The sequence below is a fragment of the Pongo abelii genome, chromosome 18 (genome assembly GCF_028885655.2).
Source record: "Pongo abelii isolate AG06213 chromosome 18, NHGRI_mPonAbe1-v2.0_pri, whole genome shotgun sequence".
In the NCBI taxonomy this organism is placed as follows: Eukaryota; Metazoa; Chordata; class Mammalia; order Primates; family Hominidae; genus Pongo; species Pongo abelii.
Window position 1 is genome coordinate 59,075,582 of NC_072003.2, and position 17,450 is coordinate 59,093,031.

A 17,450-nucleotide genomic window follows, 5' to 3' on the forward strand; every position below is an offset into this window, starting at 1 on the left:
ACGCCACCGCACTCCAGCCTGGGCAACAGCAAGACTCCGTCTCAAAAAAAAAAAAAAAAAAAAAAAAAAAAATATATATATATATATAAAAGACCTTCAGGCAATTCTCTTTAATTTTTCAAGATTTATACCTCCACCAATAAGTTTAGCATAATAACTTATAGAAAAAATTTTCTAATATGCATATATCCTTGGCACTAAGTCTTCTCATAGGGTTATAAAATGCCATGGTTAGTTATCCAGCATGTCTACATAGTCTGCATGAAGGCAACAATGCTAGACAGTCATTAGATCTTAAAATACAAGTGTGGCTACTAGGATACATTCCCTCTGTTTCTATGACCTTAGGGACATAGAAAGCTTGAGAAGAGAGAGTAAGCATGAAAATATCCCATTTGATTTATTCAGCTGCTTTGGAGCTTATTTCTTTAAGATTATTAACATTGTAGTACAACAAGCACTGTAATTTAAAAAGGATTCCTTAGAACTGTTCCACCTGAAGTGAGAAGAAGCTGGGTATTGGTCCTTCAACTCTTACCTGTCATTGACAGAGAGCTATTTCTTGGGAATATCAAACCCTGCAATCCTTGTGTGTCTATCACCAGCCCAGAATGCCAGAGAAAGCCCTCAAGTGCTTGTTTTTGGAAGCCACAGCTAGTATGGGATTGGTGGGACCTGAGGAGACATGGGTGAGGTGTTAACAGCATCTGCTACAGATATTCTGCAGCAGACACTTTCCATTCCTGCACAATGCTCAATCATCACAACGAGTATTAGAAGTACATATTGGCCCTCCCTTTGGAGAAATGTCATCTTATTAACATTAACATCTTACATGTGTTTTCCCATGAATTAGCTCAGTTAGTTCTTAAGAGAATAGAGTTAATGACATGAAGTCTAAATACTTTAAGTGTGTTGCTCAAAAACAAATAAGAAATGAAATATTAGAAGTCAGATTACCTAAGCCGAGGGTGCCCACACTACACTTCTCAAGAGACTGAGGAATTTTCTTCAGTTAAGACTGTACCAGGGGCCCCATCTTCTTAACCAGCAAGGTAGGGTGGCCTCAATTCAACATCAGTTGAATTCAAGGCTGTTTTCAGAAACTATAGTGTTACTTGGGGCAGAACATTCTTAAAAGCAACAAGAAAAACTTTTCAGGGAAGTTTCATGGAAAGAAGAATGTAATTAACATCTGGTGGAAGTTAATTAAGGATCTCTGGTGTAAAGGCAATGAGGTGATATGGAAATTACATTGGGTCGAGGAGGCAGAGACCTGGTCCTAATGTAGTGTTTGCCATCAACCAGCTGTGTGACATGGATTAAATCACTTGTCCTCAGGAAACCTCAGGTCCTAATTTATAAATAAAGCTCTTCGTGCTTAAAGTGTATTTTGAGACTCTGAAGAGGGAAGTAAGATTACATTTAAATAGTACATTGCTTTACAAATGTGGATGGTTATACGTATTTTGAACCAGGCACTTTGGAGTATTAGTATAGAATACTTCGGGTAGTTAAGACTTTTGTATGCTGATTGAACCTCATAAAATGCCACATGCCTCATCTCTCTCCTTCTCTGTCTCCCCTCTTTATTTTTCCTCATCCTGCTCTCTCCTTGGCTTAACATTCTTGTCTCTTGGTTCTATACCAGTGAAAGAGAACCACAATATTGCCTTCTCACCCACCTTTGGCCATCATAATGGCTTTTTTTTCATGTAAAATGATTACATATCCAATTAAAGTGAACACCTGGAGGAAATAATAGCTGGACTACTCAATAATTTTAGGTTATGCTGAAAAAATAATTATTTGAGTCTTTTCTTCGGGTCAGTTTACTTGAAAAGAAAGAATGCGTAATGGGTTCAGTCAAAGTCAGCCTGGCAATTTGCCTACAAACTATTGTCAGGCAGTAAATTACAGAAGTAGTTGATCATCACACATGCTCATCAGCTCACTAATAGAGAGAAGCCAATGACAATTTAGGGAGAAAATAACCAAAATATATATCACATTTATTCTATTCAGAACAAATCATTTTTTAACACTTATTTTTTTCCCTAGTTAAGTTTCAATTTATCTGGGGCTCTGTCAGGATGACAGAAACTCATTTAGAACCCATGAAGACAGCTGACAGAAAGTGCATTAAAAATTAGATTTTGAATTCAAAGAATGAAAGCTTTAAATCACTACAGTCAAGTCAGTGGGACAAGATTGATACCAGATGCTATTTTGTTCATATTATTAAGGAAGTATTCCAGCCTTGAAGAGACCTTGTCACTACACAGCTTCTGTCTATGTAAATAAGAATGAAGTGAGTATATCTGTTGTCAATGATAGAAACAGCCATCCAGTGCCTCAAAGCAACAGGCTGGTTCATTAGAGGAGAATGCTAAAAGTTAGAAGAACCATATATGCCCAATTCCCTCATTATGTGTACGGGAGGACTGAAATCCCATAGGAGAAGGTCAGCAGGTGTATTAGACACACATGAACTCTTCAATTTAAATCGAGTGGTCTGAGTAAGGGCTAAGCCACTCTCTTGAGAGGGGTTTTGGGCAAGTCACTGGACAACCCTGGCCATCATTGTAGAGAATATTCATTTACCTATGTGTGTTTTTAGTCTGTTCAGCAGCCATTCCACCTTCCTTCAGCACCTCACTTTATTCTTTAGGAATTACAGAAATCTTGAATTGCCTGTGCTTTTTTTTTTTTTTTAATTTGGGTTTTAATTATGTAAATAAATAGCAACATGAAAACGAGGAGTTCTAAGGTTTGTACATTATCTCTAGGTGAAAGGATTTCAGATTAGTTTGCTTGTAGGATGGTACCACCCAAGATAACAGAGGTCTGGTCTAGTATTTCCTGAAGAAGAAAGCCAATTTAATACACTCAATACTGACTTCTCTCACATTTTTCTGTAGAAACACTGATTTACTCTATGGAGTTTCCAATGTTTACCCATAACTGATTAAGTTATAGGTAACTTAATATAGGTAACTTAAATAAGTTAAGATGGGCAGAGCATGGAGTTTTCTACTTAGTTCCAGGTGAATTCTTCACGTTTCCTGGCTTTTGAAAGTTCTCCTTCCACAAATCTTAAACCCCAGTCATATAATCTCTCCCCACTGGCCTGGGCAAACACGATGGTTTGTTGTGGATAATAGAGGGAGGCAGCTAATCCCATGACACCAGGCAGATACACTAGCTTCTTTATTTTTGAACCTCTAGTCAAAAGGAGTCCAATAAAGCCAGCAAAACCAATAACACCAAGTCTGGGAAAAAATCCAGGAGGTGCATTTTGGAGATAGTCATAGTTGTGTAACCCCCACTGAACCAAACTTTGCATCTTGGGCTTACTTTGGGAGTACGTGTCCTGACACCAGCTTGTTTATGGCTCGCAATAAGTGTCGGAGCTGTGAGAAGCTTTCTTCAAGCTGGTTCCTTGACTCCTCCACACACTGCGATTCGCCCTCGCGAAAGCTCGTCAACCTTCACGGAAGTTTTGGGAGGTGAGTCCTTTTTCGGTGCTGCACAGACTTTGAAGGTGAACAAGCTCAGGCTGGTGGCCCCACGGACCCCTCGGAATTACCTTGAATGTGTCGCTGGCAACGGTGGCTCTGGCAGGGTCACCCCAGCCTCGGCCACGCCCACAACAGACAGGTGGCTACGGAGGCCCGGTAGGGCCTTGATTTCCTCCAACCGCAAGCGAGCCGCGGTGTGGGTGACGGCAGTAGAGCAAACTCCGTGCGGCGAAGGCTTGCTTCAATCACCCCCTGCCTGTGCTCTTGATGGAACTTTCAATTCAGGTGTCCTGCCCTCCTCTGGCACACAGTGTTAATTGTTGCCACAAGCTAAGTCCACCAGTCTCTCCCTACAGGGAAATGAAGTCCTGAGCGAAGCGACACAAATATGGTAAAGGTTTAGAACTGATTTATTCTGGTAGTCATCCCCAAAGCACTATCCATTTGTCCTGGTTACTACACCTCCAAAATTCCAGTGTCCGAATTTTGCAATGTTTGTATTCTCTTTCCAATATCTGATTGTTTACGTTCTCCTTCAGTTCTATGGAGCTGCCTAAGAACCTTCCACTAACACCCATTTTTAAGTTAATTGCAGTGGTCTCTGTTGCTTGCAACCAAAAACAAACCTAACTGATATATCGTACATGTGAAACTGTAGCTCATATATTGTACATGTAAAATGGGAATAATTATACTTCACTCACAAAGGTGGTGTCAGTTTTTTTGTTTTGTTTTTTTTTTTTTTTTGAGATGGAGTGTTGCTCTTTTTGCCCAGGCTGGAGTGCAATGGCACCATCTTGGCTCACAGCAACCTCCGCTTCCTGGGTTCAAGTGATTCTCCTGCCTCAGCCTCCTGAGTAGCGGGGATTACAGGTAAGCGCCACCACGCCCGGCTAATTTTGTATTTTTAGTATAGATGGGGTTTCTCCATGTTGGTCAGGCTGGTCTCGAACTCCTGACCTTAGGTGATCCGCCCGCCTCGGCCTCCCAAAGTGCTGGGATTACAGGCATGAGCCACCGCGCCCGGCCCAGTTTTTTTAATATATAAAAATAGTGTTTATTAAAACTCCTGGCTTGGAGAATAAAACTTAAGAGGAACCCAGTAAGTATTGTTTGCTTGGTTTTTAAGATCCTTCCTATGTATTCTCATCTTTATTCCTGGATTCTGCTGAGATGCTCAATGGATCCATGAGTCACATGCTTAATCTCCTCAAAGAACTCTCTGGGTGAGAACATACGCACACCTTTTGGTCTTTTTGAGACACTGGGTGATAGTTGTTGAACCACACCCTTGACTTTCTCTTCAGAACACACTTTCCTAAGAATGAATCTTCTAGTTTTAGCTTCTTTTGCAAAATGAATAGGCAGAGAATTTCCCAAATCATGAAATCCTGGTTTTTGTTTAATAGTCTTCCTCAATTTATCTCCCTCCTCTTGCATTTTATTATAAGCAGCAAAAAGAAATCTGACCGTACTTTCAACATGTTGCCTAAAATGTTCAGAAAAACAACCAAGTTATTTGCTTACAAGTTGTGCTTCCACATAATTGTAGGACACAATTCAGCTAGGCTTTCTGTCACTATATTACAAGGGTCCCTCTCCTTCAGCTCCCCAAATCAAGTTCCTAATTTTTTTCTGAGCCCTCGGCAGCAAAGCCTTTATTGTGCATATTTCTACCAACATTCTGTTGATGATAACATACATATACTCTAAGATGATAGAGACTTTGTCTCTTGTTCTCTTAACTTACTCCTGGGCCCTCATCAACAGAGCCTATAATACCCATTTTTCTACCAATAGTCTGTTTAAAGCAGTATAGGCTTTTCCTATCTAGCACCTCAAAATTATTTAAGTCTCTACCTATTACCCAATTCCATGGCCATGTTCACATTTGTTACAAGATTTTTAAAGACATTTGTTACAGTTTTTAGGTATTTAGTTAAATATAGCATTTTAGATTCTTGTTACAGGTTTAGATATGTAGTTTTTAGGTGCCAAAATCTGTATGTTTCCCATGACTCCTGTAACAAATTATCACAAATGTGGTGGCTTAAAACAATTATTCTCTCAAAGTTTTAGAGACCTAATATCTGAAATCGGTATCACTAAACTGAAATCAGGGTGTCAGCAGGGTTACACTCCCTCTGGAAGCTCTAAGTGATAATCTGTTTCTTGCCTCTACCAGCTTCTGGTGGCTGCCACCCTTTCTTGACTTGTGGTCACATACGTCTAATCTCTGCCTCTGCAGCTACATTTCCTTCTCCTTCTGTGTCAAATCTCCTTCTCATAAAGACACATGTGGATTACACCGAAGGCCCACTTGGATTATCCAAGATAATCCCCCTATTCTAAGATCCTTAATGTAATCAAATCCACAACATCCTTTTCTGCCACATAGGGTGGCATTCACAGGTTCCAGACAGTAGGAGGTGGATACATTTTGGGGGTCATTATTTAACTTACCACATGCTTCCTCTCTTTTTCTGGTTTTGCCTTTTCCAACTCTGCACAAAGTTATCTCTGTAACCGGCCTCAGTGTGACATTCTGGAAACTTTAGAATTTAGCTGACTAAAATAATTTCATTTAGGAGAATATATGACGTTGAAATTTAAATTTTGGTCAAGGGGCTTTATTTACTCTTGTTAATGGTAACTTTTAAAATATAGAACCAGATGGTGATTCAACACACACACACATACAAATACACATACATCTGCCTGTTAGCATAATGTAAATATTCCACTTATAATTTTACAAAAATCAGTTGAGGACATGCATTAATCTATAGTAAATCTGGCAGGAGTTCTTCAATACAAGATTTTATATGAAGATGGAAATGTTTATTTAGTTTGAAATGAACCAAACCAATCTGTACAGAAGAAACAACATAGAATTTTACTATTCTATACAATTGAACATTATTATGTTCAAATACTATAGAGGATAAAGAAGTGAATTCCAGTATTTTTCCAATTCTTTTCCTTCTAAATAGTTGATGTACATTCTTAACCTATTTTAGCTATTAAATTGTTTTTCTCTATTATTCCAGGTTTCTCTTCATCTCTTTTGATCCACAGTCTGTACATCCGAGTCTTTTGTCCCATAATTTTTAACATGAAGTGTATACATTATTTTATATTGTGCTGTAAAAATCATCACAAATGTAGTGGCTTTAAACAACCCAAATTTACACTCTTGCAACTCTAGAGGTCAGAAATGTAAAATGGGCTGTGCTATTTCTGTGGTCTCAAGAGAGAATTCATTCCCTTGCCTTCTCTACCTTCCAAAAGCTTCCCGCATTTGTTGATTTATGGCCCCAACTTTCTTCCAGCAGCATAGCATCTTCCAATCTTTGTCTTTCTTTGCCCAACACATCACTTTTTTCTGACTCTAATCCTCCCCTCTCTCTCTCTGTGATTACAATGGGCCCATGAGCATAATCCAGGTTAATCTCTCCATCCCAAGATCCTTGAATCAATCACATATGCAAAGTACCTTTTATCATGTGTGGTAACATATTCATTGGTTCTGAGACTAGGATTAAAACATCTTTGGGGGTGGGGCACTATTCAGGCTATCATATGGAGTTTGCCAAAATTCAAATCCATGTCTTTATTACTATTTGCAAAAAATCTTCAATGTTTGTTATCACTAATGGTCAAAACTACATTGTTTTGTTTGTGTAATGAATAACTTTGAAGTGGAATCTGAGACAAAAATTGGACCTTTCATTTGATAGAAGCATAGGCTCCATGACTCTCCTAGGGTAAGATAATTAAACGTTCATCTTAATTGCAATACATTTCTGACTTCTGTTTTAGTACTGCGTGGCCCAGAATGTGTGGGCTATTTATACCCTTTTTGTGGGCCATTTATACCCTTTTTGTGAGAGGCAGAGCAAAGAAAAGGAGGGCAATATTTGGAGCAGAGGGGCCCCTCTTGCCCTGGTTAAGTTAAGAAGAAATGAACAAGGAACTCAGGGCAAGATCAAGAGAGGTGATTCATCAACTGGCCTTCAACTAGAAAGCAGAAGATAGTCCTTTCTAGTGGTGTAGTGGAATGAACATGACAGAGCTCCCAGGTATGCAATTCTTTTAGCAAGCTGGTAGTATTGGTCAACTCACTTCACCTGTCTGGGTGAAGAGGTGAGCTCAGCTCATCAACCTCTAAAATCTTAACCAGTAGTGACTCTGAAGGAGTAGCCTTGACATTTACTGATGTTGCCTCTCTTGCTTAGTATTTTATACTAATGAAAATATTAGTTTGTAAGTACTGGGGAGAAATGTATTTTAACACCTAACAGAATTGCTACTTCTGAGAAAGTGGTAGAGAGGGATTTATCAAAGTCATCTTGCTTGTAACAATAAGAAATGTCAGCAGAGGAAAAAAGTGAATAAAACAGTTAAGTATTTTGTAATCTGAGGCTGAAAGATGTTGCCTGAGTAGTGACGATTCATATTAAGGAAAAATTCTTCTCTTCCAAATCCCATCAGACAACATTACATGTTCTGCACAGATTTTTACTGCTTACATGACTATATTTAATGGAAAATACGCAATTACTGGAAAACGCTGAGTGACTTGGGGCTTGTGGAAGTGTGTTCTTTGGTGGCAATGAGAAATAAAAAGCAGTGCTTTCAACTGTGAGGGGAAATCGCTTTAATATTGCCCAAGGTTCTAGAGTGTCGTTGCACAGCATTTTGAATAAACATTTATTTGTTTCATTTTATTTATTCCTTCATTTAATCAATCAGCAAATATTTATTAAGTGGATAGGCCACACACTACACTGAATGTTAAACAAGTTGTAATGAATTAGATATAAACCCTATCTTTTAGGAACTTACTGTCTGTCTGGAATAAATAGGTATAGCCACAACTAATGAGGAAACGAGGTATAAGGTATAGTTTGCCACATGGACCATACAGAAGTATAGATTAAGTGAGTGTCCTCTGTAGTAAACAGCTAGAGTTTGAATCCCAGCTCTACGATTCATCAGCTGTGTTACCTGGGTGAATTATTTAGATTATCTCTGTGTATAGGGCTCAATAGTGTTGAATAAGTTACATGTAAAGTACTTAAAATAATATCTGCCCCAAACTAGTCTATGTTCTTGGAAATCAGAATAATAGTTACCTTTGGGGATAGAAGAAGGAATACGATTTTTTTAAAAAGGAGCAACAAGAGATTTCTGAGATTTAGGTAACGTTCTGTTTCTTGTTCTGGATGCTAGTTACAGTGGTATGTTTTCTTTGTGAAAATTCAACAAGCTGTATACTTATATTATGTTTACTTATATATTGCTTTTTAAATTAAAGAAGTTTTGAAAAGCAGTGCCTCCTTTGTACTTCATGGTATGTTCAAAACAAATATTTGCAATGCTCAAATCACAACTCTTAGAAACTCAAAGTGAAGCAGAAAAGGTTCTTGGCTTCACTCAGGAAGAAATTCAAGAGCAAGCTGGTGTAGAAAAAAACAGCTTTATTGAGGTGGGCAGTAGTGCTACAGCTCTGTGAGCTCCTGCAGAGCAAGGCTACTCCATAAGCAGTCATACTTATACCCCCTTTTATGGACATGTTAATTAAGGGGCTGGTTATTCAGAAAAAGCTAGAAAGTAGGCAGTAACTTTCAGGTGTTGCCATGGCAATGGCAAACTCATGGTGCTGGTGGACATGCCTTATGAAAACATGCTTTCAGTTCCTCTTTACAGTTTCTGCCAGTCTCCAGTCTAGTCCCTAATTAAGTCTCACCTACCTCCTGCCTCAAAATGAGGGGAACAACCACTTCTGACTGAGGCAATGGGCAGTGATTTCAGGGAATAGGCCACTTCAACCAAATTCTCAAGATTAGTTGGATTATGTGTATACAAAAATAGGTGTAGAATTTCTATTTTTAAAAAGTATGCCATGTATTCGGGAAAGCATAATGATTCAGGGTGTTGACTGTGAAGTCAGTTATCAGTCTGAATAGCAGAACTATTGTTACTGGAAAAGGGTCCTGCTCCAGACCTCAGGAGAGGGTTCTTGAATTTCATGGAAGAAAGAATTTTGGGGTGAGTCCATAGAGTAAAGTGAAAGCAAGTTTCTAAAAGAGAAGAATTTTCAACCCAGAATTTCATATCCAGCCAAACTAAGCTTCATAAGTGAAGGAGAAATAAAATCCTTTACCGACAAGCAAATGCTGAGAGATTTTGTCACCACCAGGCCTGCCTTACAAGAACTCCTGAAGGAAGCACTAAATATGGAAAGGAACAACTGGTACCAGCCACTGCAAAATTGTAAAGACCATCAATACTATGAAGAAACTGCATCAATTAATGGGTGAAATAACCAGCTAGCATCACAATGACAGGATCAAATTCACACGTAACAATATTAACCTTAAATGTAAATGGGTTAAATGCCCCAACTGAAAGACACAGACTAGCAAATTGGATAGAGTAAAGACCATCAGTGTGCTGTATTCAGGAGACCCATCTCACGTGCAAAGACACACATAGGCTCAAAATAAAGAGATGGAGGAAGATCTACCAAGCAAATGGAAAGAAAAAAAAAAAGGCAGGGGTTGCAATCCTGGTCTCTGATAAAACAGACTTTAAACCAACAACGATCAAAAGAGGCAAAGAAGGCCATTACATAATGGTAAAGGGATCAATTCAAAAAGAAGAGTTAAGCATCCTAAAAATATATGCATACAGGAGCACCCAGATTCATAAAGCAAGATCTTAGAGACCTACAAAGAGACTTAGACTCCCACACAATAATAATGGGAGACTTTAACACCCCACTGTCAATATTAGACAAATCAAAGAGACAGAAAATTAACAAGGATATCCAGGACTTGAACTCAGCTCTGGACCAAGTGGACCTAATAGACATTTACAAAACTCTCCACCCCAAATCAACAGAATATACATTCTTCTCAGCACCACATCACACTTATTCTAAAATTGACCATGTAATTGGAAGTAAAACACTCCTCAGCAAATTAAAAGAACAGAAATCACAACAGAATGTCTCTCAGACCACAATGCAATCAAATTAGAACTCAGGAATAAGAAACTCACTCAAAACTGCACAAATACATGGAAACTGAACAACCTTCTCCTGAATGACTCCTGGGTAAATACTGAAATGAAGACAGAAATAAAGATGTTCTTTGAAACCAATGAGAACAAAGACACAACGTACCAGAATCTCTGGGACACATTTAAAGCAGTATGTAAAGGGAAATTTATAGCACTAAATGCCGACGAGAGAAAGCAGGAAAGATCTAAAATCGACACCCTAACATCACAATTAAAAGAACTAGAGAAGAAAGAGCAAACAAATTCAAAAGCTAGCAGAAGTCAAGAAATAACTAAGATCAGAGCAGAACTGAAGGAGATGGAGACACAAAAAACTCTTCAAAAAATCAGTGCATCCAGGAGCTGTATTTTTTCTTGAAAAGATCAACAAAATAGACCACTAGCAAGACTAATAAAAAAGAAAAGAGAGAAGAATCAAATAGATGCAATAGAAAATGATAAAGGGCATATCACCACCAATCCCAGAGAAATACAAACTACAATCAGAGAATACTATAAACACCTCTACGCAAATAAACTAGAAAATCTAGAAGAAATGGATAAATTCCTGGACACATACACCCTCCCAAGACTAAACCAGGAAGAAGTTGAATCTCTGAATCGACCAATAACAGGTTCTGAAATTGAGGCAATAATTAATAGCCTACCAATCAAAAAAAGTCCCGGACCAGATGGATTCACAGACGAATTCTACCAGAGGTACCAAGAGGAACTGGTACCATCCTTTCTGAAACGATTCCAATCAATAGAAAAAGAGGGAATCCTCCCTAACTCATTTTATGAGGCCAGGATCATCCTGATACCAAAACCTGGCAGAGACACCACAAAAAAGGAGAAGTTTAGGCCAATATTCGTGATGAACAATATCCCTGATGAATGCGAAAATCATCAATAAAATACTGGCAAACCGAATCCAGCAGCACACCAAAAATCTTCTCCGCCGCGATCAAGTCAGCTTCATCCCTGGGATGCAAGGCTGGTTCAACATATGCAAATCAATAAACATAATCCATCACATAAACAGAACTAATGACAAAAACCACATGATTATCTCAATAGGTGCAGAAAAGGCCTTTGACAAAATTCAACATCCTTTCATGTTAAAAACTCTTTAATAAACTAGGTATTGATAGAACCTATCTCAAAATAATAAAAGCTATTTATGACAAACCCACAGACAATATCATACTGAATAGGCAAAAACTGGAAGCATTCCCTTTCAAAACTGGCACAAAACAAGGATGCTCTCTCTCATCACTCCTATTCAACATAGTATTGGAAGTCCTGGCCAGGGCAATCAGGCAGGAGAAAGAAATAACGGGTATTTGATTAGGAAAAGAGGAAGTCAAGTGGTCTCTGTTTGCAGATGACATGATTGTATATTTAGAAAATCCCATCGTCTCAACCCAAAATCTCTTTAAATGATAAGCAACTTCAGCAAAGTCTCAGGATAAAAAAATCAGTGTGCAAAAATCATAAGCATTCCTATACACCAATAACAGACAAACAGAGAGCCAAATCATGAGTGAACTCCCATTCACAATTACTACAAAAAGAATAAAATACCTAGGACTCCATCCTACAAGGGATGTGAAGGACCTCTTCAAGGAGAACTACAAACCACTGCTCAAGGAAATAAAAGAGGACACAAACAAATGGAAGAACATTCCATGCTCATGGATAGGAAGAATCAATATCATAAAAATGGCCATACTGCCCAAGGTAATTTATAGATTCAATGCTATTCCCATCAAGCTACCACTGACTTTCTTCACAGAATTGGAAAAAACTACTTTAAAGTTCATATGGAACCAAAAAGGAGCTCACATAGCCAAGACAACCGTAAGCAAAAAGAACAAAGTTGGAGGTATCACACTACCTGACTTCAAACAATACTACAAGGCTACCATAACCAAAACAGCATGGTACTGGTACCAAAACAGATATATTGACCAATGGAACAGAACAGAGGCCTCAGAAATAACACTACACATCTGCAACCATCTGATCTTTGACAAACCTGACAAAAACAAGCAATGGGGAAAGGATTCCTTATTTAATAATAAATGGTGCTGGGAAAACGGGCTAGCCATATGCAGAAAACTGAAACTGGATCCTTTCCTTACACTTTATACAAAAATTAACTCAAGATGGATTAAAGACTTAAATGTAAGACCTAACCTAAAAGAAAACCTAGGCAATACCATTCAGGACATAGGCATGGGCAAAGACTTAATGACTAAAACACCAAAAGCAATGGCAACAAAAGCCAAAATTGACAAATGGGATCTAATTAAACTAAAGAGCTTCTGCACAGCAAAAGAAACTATCATCAGAGTGAACGGGCAACCTACAGAATGGGAGAAAATTTTTGCAAACTTTCCATCTGACAAAGGGCTAATATCCAGAATCTACAAAGAACTTAAACAAAATTACAAGAAAAAAACAACCCCATCAAAAAGTGGGCAAAGGATGTGAACAGACACTTCTCAAAAGAAGACATTTATGCAGCCAACAGAAATATGAAAAAATGCTCGTCATCACTGGTCATCAGAGAAATGCAAATCAAAACCACAATGAGATAACATCTCATGCCAGTTAGAATAGCGATCATTAAAAAATCAGGAAAGAACAGATGCTGGAGAGGATGTGGAGAAGTAGGAATGCTTTTACACTGTTGATGGGACTGTAAACTAGTTCAACCATTGTGAAAGACAGTGTGGTGATTCCTCAAGGATCTAGAACTAGAAATACCATTTGACCTGGCAATCCCATTACTGGGTATATACCCAAAGGATTATAAATCATTCTACTATAAAGACACATGCACACTTATGTTTATTGCAGCACTGTTTACAATAGCAAAGTCTTGGAACCAACCCAAATGCCCATCAATTATACACTGGATAAAGAAAATCTGGCATATATACACCATGGAATACTATGGAGCCATAAAAAGATGAGTTCATGTACTTTGCATCATTCTCAGCAAAGCAACACAAGAAGAGAAAACCAAACACTGCATGTTCTCACTCATAAGTGGGAGTTGAACAATGAGAACACATGGACATAAGGAGGGGAACATCACACACTGGGGCATGTTTGGGGGTGGGGAGCTGTGGGAGGCATAGGGTTAGGAGAAATACCTAATGTAAATGATGAGTTGATGGGTGCAGCAAACCAACATGGCACATGTATACCTATGTAACTAACCTGCACGTTGTACACATGTACTCTAGAACTTAAAGTATGATAATTTAAAAAAAGAAAGTAAAGAAACAAAAGAACGGCAACTCCATAAGCAGAGCAGCTTTGAAGGCTGTTGGTTGGCTATTTTTATGGTTATTTCATCATATGCTAAACAAGGGGTTATTTCATGAGTTTTCTGGGAAAGGGAATGAGGATTTCCCAGAACTAAGGATTCACCTTCCTTTTAGACCATATAAAGGTAACTTCTGGATGTAGCCATGGCACTGGTGGGAGTCTTTTGGCATACCAATGCATTATAATTAGGTGTAGTATGCAATAGTATGTAGTGAGGATGACTGGAGGTCACTTTCGTTGCCATCTTGGTTTTGGCGGGTTTCTGCAGCCTTCTTTACTGCATCCTGTTTTATCAGAGGGGTCTTTGTGACCTGTATCTTATCCTGTGACTAAGAATGCTAATGTCCTGGGAATGCAGCCCAGTAGGTCTCAGTCACATTTTACCCAGCACCCACTCAAAATGGGAGTCAGTCTGGTTCTAATGCCTCTGACACTATGGTTTAATATGTTTTTATGCAAACTACCCAAACTTTTTGAAGCAGTTTTCTCATCTGTAAAGTGGGATAAACGTTCCTAGTTCACTGGATTATTATGACATCTAAATAAAATAGCCTATGCAATGCCTTTGTCATTAGAGATAAGAGCATTAGAAAAATTCAAGAAAAGTTGTGATGATAATGTAATACAGTGATACCTGCCTGAGCTGATAAATGTAAGGTTTACATTGGGTATTGATAAATATCAGTTTCTCCTAAGGTGTGTTAGTTCATGTAGCCTATAGATCTTATTTTTTTCATGAACTTTAAAGACATTACATTATTCATTAGTACCAACAGACTTTAGAGATATTGAAGTGAAAAAAATATTGTGAGATTGTGTGCTCATTTTTTCAATTTTTATTTCTAACAATCATTAACATTATATTTTATGTTTTATTTTTATCTTATCTGGTACTATATTTCTGAACTTCAATTTAATTAAATAAAAAGTAGTAATTACTATTAATTTTCAATTCCTTTGAAATTTAAAATATTACAAAAAAGCATATACATATCTTGGTATGAAATTTTACTCAACATCTCAAGCCCAAGTGCATTATTCATTACAAACAACAACAATAATAATAATAATAATAAAAGAAAAAAAAAAGAAACATAAAAAAAAAAAATAAAATAACTATTGGATACTAGGCTTAGTACCTGGGTGATGAAACAATCTGTACATCAAACTCTTGTGACATGAGTTTACGTATATAACAGACCTGCACATGTACCCCTGAATGTAAAATAAAAGTTAAAAAAAAAAAAAAAAAAAAAAAAAAGCTAATGGGAAAAACAATTGGAATCCACTGAAGTCGAATTATCAGGACATATTTAACAAGAGAGCATCTACCAGAACTATGGTATGATGATAGAAATACTGCCTCTGCCATTCTTTATTTGCATAAAAATCAGCATAAAGGAAACTTCAGTTAATTCATTTGGTCATTCATTCACCCAACACTAGTCAGTGAATATCTGCTCACATCTGTGGCTCAGGCACTAAAGGTAACATGATATGGATTACAGGTACTTTCCCAGTCTCCTCCAGCCAATACCTGCTCTTTGGAGGCACACTGACTTTCTTGTTATTCCAAGTTCTACTCACATGTTTGTGTAATTGTCTCTACTTGGAATGCCTTTGCTGTCTTTCCAATTAACTTACTCCCTGTAGATCTCCCTTCCCTTCTATTCAAATATAACTGGCATACCTGTTTTTCTACACTGAGTATGTATGCTTCTTATTCTGCCTTTTCTCCACCCTACCTCTATGTACTCAGATTCATCGTCCAGACTTTTCTTTCCTGCCCCAATGCTCAGAAGTCTGATTCCAAGTGGTTCCCTGATTTCCCTACTCTTGCTTTATGTCATTTGTTTGGGCTAAGTCTATGGTACCCAGAAAAAAATCACAAGTTGTGGGATGCAGGAGTCAGTGGGAGAAGAGGCCATACCTTCCTGTGCTCTACCTATGTTAAGCTTTGTTCCTGGCATGGCTGTGTCCTTCGATGATCCCTTTCCTGTTACACAGCCTTTCCTCCATGGCTCCAGTTCACATTGTACTCCAGTAACTCTCTATTTCTTCTTGCTCTTTTTGTAATGTCTTTTCTGTTTTTATTATTTTTTAAAATTTTATTTTATTTTATTTTACATTCTGGGATACATGTACAGGATGTACAGGTTCATTACTTAGGTAAATGTGTGCTATGGTGGTTTGCTGCACCTATCAACTCATCACCTAGGTGTTAAACCCCACATGCATTAACTACTTATGCTGATCCTCTCCCTTCCCCCATCCCCTGACCCACAGGCCCCAGTGTGTGTGTTGTTGCCCTCCCTGTGTCTATGTGTCCTCATTGTTGAGCTCCCACTTATAAGTGAGAACATGTGGTGTTTGGTTTTCTCTTCTGGTGTTAGTTTGCTACAGATAATGGCTTCCAGCTCCATCCATGTCCCTGAGAAGGACATGATCTCGTTCCTTTTTATGGCTGCATAGTATTCCATGGTGTATATGTACCACATTTTCTTTATCCAGTCTATCGTCGAGGGGCATTTGGGTTGATTTCATGTCTTTGCTACTGTGAATAGTCTTACAAGGAACATATGCATACATGTATCTTTGCAATAGAATGATTTATATTTCTTTGGGTATATACCCAGTAATGGGATTGCTGGGTCAAATGGTATTTCTGGTTCTAGGTCTTTGAGGAATTGCCACACTGTCTTCCACAGTGGTCAGACCAATTTACATTCCTGCCAACAATGTAAAAGCATTCCTATTTCTCCCCAACCTCGCCAGCATCTGTTGTTTCTTGACTTTTTAATAATTGACATTCAGCCTGGTGTGAGATGGTATCTCATTGTGGTTTTGATTTGTATTTCTCTAATGATCAGTGATGTTGAGCTTTTTTTTAATATGTTTTTTGGTCGCATAAATATCTTCTTGCTCTTTTTGTCTTAGGGATGATAATGCATTACTACTGTTGCTAGTCTTTGGGTGCCTCAGTATCCCTTAACTCTGTTCACATGCATGTGTGTATTCCCTCTTCATGTGGTTTCTTGGGTTGGATCTTCTTTCCTGCTGAAGGTCTTACTCATACAATATGTATGGTGTGTAACTTTGCTAAAATTTTTAATCAAATTATAATAATCTTTTTAAGCAAACAGATTTTTCTTTACAAGGATCTTCTGATTGTTAAGCATTTCTACTCTTTTTTGAAAAGAACAGTGCCTGCATGTAGTGGGATTAAATAAATGTTTTCTAAAATATATAAATAAATACTATTTATACCTATGTATGTTTTTTCAACAAATTTTATGTAACAGTTAAGGAGTTTAAAGTCTACCAGATAATGTATAGTACTACAGGATGGACAGTAAGTGCTTTGTAGAATATTCAATACCATACAATACTTAATACTACAAGTATTAAGAGGAAACCAGAGTTATTACGAGACTTATTAGAAGTGTTGGAATTGGATTTTGAAAAAAATCTTTTTAGGTATAATTGATGACTTTGAAAGAGGTTGAGGTTGGTTGC

At 37.9% G+C, this 17,450-nt stretch overlaps 1 pseudogene; it reads right to left on the bottom strand.

Moving 5' to 3' along the window:
- Window positions 1–3,021: 3,021 nt before the first annotated feature.
- Window positions 3,022–5,989, bottom strand: LOC100453270 (MICOS complex subunit MIC26-like; annotated as a pseudogene).
- Between the last annotated feature and the right edge of the window lie 11,461 nt (window positions 5,990–17,450).